The following is a 4,598-nucleotide window of genomic DNA, read 5'->3' on the forward strand; positions in this document are numbered from 1 at the left end:
GCATAATTTATTTATGGCAAGCCAAAGTATATTTTAAGTAGTTCATTACAGTTGAGCTGAATATGGGGTTACTTTTGTAATTTTAAATCAGGGATTTTGAATGCAGTGGACTACTTATGCTATTTAATGGTATATTAATTAAGCAAATTTACTACCTTCAACATGGGACTTGCAGTGCAACCTTGGAGTTTCTTTTTTCTATTTGACAAAATAGGCTCTCCTGCAAAGAGTGGGTTACATATAGATAACCTTTGTCTAAATAACTTTAATATGGGATAACAAAGCCATGGTTTGGATATTTTTGGCCAGGGGTATTTCCATGTTCGCATGTGTCTATCTCTACAAATCTTCAACAGGAAGATTTAACAAAAACATCTCGTCCCTTCATCTGTTTTGGTACCTACCATATAGGTAACATGTGGAACAGAAATTTGGGGAAGTAGATTTGGTGCCAGTGATGGAGCAAGAGTGATAGTACTGTAGACCATTCTTAAGGAGCTCCAACACAAAAACCTTGTTCATCCGCTTAAAAGCTTACTTTAGCAAAGTTACTAGTGGAAGAAAATTAAAATGTTTGTACCATACTGCTTGTGTTCATTAGTTTTCTAAATTCAACTGTCAGCATCCCCCTTCCCTTTGAGTACCAGTCTTCTGTATTGGGAGCTAGACAAACAATGGATGCAATAGTCTTACTATTATTATAGTAACTTGTTGAAGAACCCTGGCTAAACAAAATATTAATTTCAATTTACATTAATGCTGTAGTGAGCCACCGTTGCACTTTGGCATCATCCATTTACGTAACCACAACTGCTCCGGTGATGGAACACTTGGTGGAAATATTTTCCGATACAATACAAAATCTGCTGCTCCACGTAGCAGGAGAAGGGGGGATTAGTCGGTTATTCTAACTCCCTTCCAGTCCCAGCAGTGGCATTAACTGGATGGCTACTTCCTATGACCCAGACTGACTAATTTTGTGTTTTCTTTTCACTTTATCTTTTGTTTGTGTAGTGCTTTAGCTTTACAAGTTTTTTCATGGATCAATCTCGCTTGATCTGTTAGTGCCCTGGCCATAACTACTAACCTGTTCTTTAAGACATGGTCGACTATTGAGGGAAACTGAAGGAGGCTAAAAGCCTCTCTAGTTGCTGCCTGGCAGAGAACCGAATTAAAACAAAGAATCTGATTTTGCTCAAATTTAATTGCTGCAATGTCTTGTAGAGCATAGCGAGACTTAGCATACTTCATTGGAAAGAGAGCCAATGGAATATCCTTCTGTGTTGCTATTATTCTTGATTTTGCAAAGTTGATATGGATACCTAGGAACTAAAGCTGCAGCAAAACCGGGTTTGTTTACGAGAAGCATAATTCTTTTGTCTCTGCCAAAATCAGTCACTCGTCATAATTAGTTATGATCTGAACTCCCTGCAACAGCAGGAGTTTGAACACTACCTTTACTAGCTTTGTAAGCACTCCTTGAGGCAATGTTGAGACCAAATGTCATTGCTTTGAACCTGTACACACCCTTCCTGAGCCAAAACCATAGAAATGGAGGGATATAGGGATGAGCCAATAAGCATCTTTTGTATCTATTTTACTGTTACTACTAGCTAAGCTACAACCCTAGTTAGAACTGCAAGATGCCAGAAGCCCAAAGGCTCCAACAGTTTAAAATAGCCCAGTGAGGAAAGGAAATAAATAAACGAGAGAAATAATGAACAATTAAAATATTTAGAAGAAAAAAAGATTTACTGGACCTGGGATAGGGCCTAACCACGGGGCAGAGTAGCTTTACTGTTCCTCTCGATGTAACTTGGGTGTAGGTTGAAGCTTGGGATAGGATCAAGGTACTGGTCTGCATATTTTTTTTTTTTTTAACCTACTGCTGGATCTTATAGGCTGTATAATTTTTCATTTGAGGAAGGAACAAAAACCATTCCTTGTTAGTTGAATTAAATTGAATATAAAATTTAGACCTTTGAGCCTAGCACCAAGGCATCAAAGGCCATTCAGCTCTGTATAATGCAAATTAATCAACCATACCAGTACTCTCAACATTTGGTATCATTTTAACTTATAAAACCAATCACACAACTTTCATACAATAATATCTAAATGAAAAATAAGGAGGGATTAATAGGATTAAATAAATGAATAATTCAAATTAAATAGAGCTCTTCATGTAAACCAATACTTTATGAGCGTTTTCAACTTCAGGGTTACAATTTTCCCCCAGTATAACTCTTGAAGGTTTATTCTGGAGAAAATGTATGGTTCTCTGAAGATTAAAAACAGACAATTGATTAAAATATGTTTGATACTGATCTATTGTCACTTGACAGGAATTACGAAGAAGGGCCTTCTTTCACCATTCTTCATTATATAATTGTGGGTTGCATGTGTATGGCCAATACACACACTAGTTAAAATATCATCATCCCTCCTACTTGTATTATTACACAATGACCATTTATCAACTGAATGGTGGATTTGCTTCACTTTTGTATTGGTGGTCAGTTCAGACCATCGAGCCTGCCTCTTCCTACATACATACATATACTGTACCAGGGCACTTCCCCCAATTTTGGGGGGTAGCCAACATCAAACAATTGAAACAAAAAATGGGGCCTCTCCTCTCTACGTTCCTCCCAGCCTGACAAGGGACTCAACCGAGTTCGGCTGGTACTGCTAGGGTGCCACAGCCTGCCCTCCCCCGTTATCCACCACAGATGAAGCTTCATAGCGCTGAATCCTCTACTGCTGCTACCTCTGCGGTCATCCAAGGCTCCGGAGGAAGCAGCATTGACTACCGGAACTGCATAGGGCCTGGTGCTTCCTCCTATTACAGTGAAATGTATCTTAGCTGCCTTATCTACTGGTTCGTTTCCATCCACCCCAACATGGACAGGGACCAAACAGATGTTTAAATGCGAGTAAAACACTATTGGAATCCATAAAAATTGTATAAAAACTATTTTGACTACCATTTCCAAAAATGTTGGGCTGTGAGAATTATTGCATAAATACTGAACAAGACGATGGAAGTTTCTTTCTAATAACTATATCCCCCGCCACAACTGCACTTCCAAATCCTGCAGCCGATTTGGAACCATACGTAAAAACATGTTTCCCATGATGTTGAGCAACATGATTTAAAAACTTTACTTTTCATAACCTTACTGAGTAAGGTATTTTTCCCTCCTGCCATAAATCCTTCTTTAACTGGTGGATTACACCAAGGGGAAGAAGACTTGGGATATCCTACCTCTGCTATATGTGCTGTAAACAAACCTACTTCACTGGCATCATTTTTCAGCCGTACTTCCAAAGGCTCTGGGACTCATGATCTGTTAGGAACTTGATCTAAAGGAGCCCTAACATATTTACTGTTAGGATTGTTTCTTATAGCAAGGGACCTTGCTAAAAACCTCAAACTCAACTCCTCTCTGTGGATGGAGAGACGAAGCATGCCAGAATCCACATATGGACTATCAATGGGAGATGTTCTGTTTGCACCAGTGCAGATGCAGAGCTTGTGAACATCAAGTTTTTCAAGTAAATCTTAGTAACTGACCCATAAATTTGACATGCATAATGCTCAGACACAAAGATGTATAAATTCTAAGCAATGCTGTTCTATCAGCACCTCAATCAAGATGTGATGAAACTTTCAAGATGTTTAGTGACTTTTTAACCCTGATAGATATGTCATTTTTATGGGGACCAAAGGTCATTTTCTTGTCAAAAATTACCACAAGAAACTTTATACTTTCCTCATAGGGCCAAATACTATCATTTAAGAAAAGGGTGGGGATTTCCTCTTTTACAGGTACGAGTAAAGTGAATGGCTTTGGCCTTTTGCGGAAAGAACATGAATCCCCGAGACTTTGCCCATGTAGAAGCAGCATTTATAGCAATTTGAAGCTTTAGGCATGCTTGTAGTGTAGATGATCCACTACAATAAATTGCAAAATCATCAACAAATTGTGACCCCTGTATGTCAGGAGGTAGGTGACTCGAGACTATTGATAGCAACAGCAAATAAGATCACTCTCAGTAAGCTGCCTTGTAGGACACTTTCTAGCATGTGGGATGAGAGTTCTGACCTTACTCTTACTTTAATTAATCGGTTTGATAAAAATTCTTCAATAAAAGAAAACATATGTCATATACCCCTTGAGGCCAACTGCTTTAAAATACTGCCCTTCCAGATGGTGTCGTGTACCTTTTTGAGGTAAAAAATCTACCTGGTTTTGGTTATAAAGGCATTGGAATTTCCCTTGATAATACCAGCTACGGGTCTAGTGTACTTACTTTCTTCCTAAACCCACATTATCTGTTTGATAAAAGGTTTTTATATTCAAGATACCACACAAGTCTGTTGTTGATCATTCTCTCAAATAGTTTGCATATGCAACCTATAGCTAGATGGCAGTTCTGGGACTTTACCAGACTTGTGGCCAGGAATTATGATTGAAGAATAGCAGGAATCAGATGTATGAAAAACCCATAAACAAGGGTTTTTAATGAAAATTCCTTAGTATTCACTGGGAGATGTGAAATAATTTCATATCGGATGCCTTCCTCACCTGGGG

This window comes from Palaemon carinicauda, chromosome 11, assembly GCF_036898095.1.
Source record: "Palaemon carinicauda isolate YSFRI2023 chromosome 11, ASM3689809v2, whole genome shotgun sequence".
NCBI lineage: Eukaryota > Metazoa > Arthropoda > Malacostraca > Decapoda > Palaemonidae > Palaemon > Palaemon carinicauda.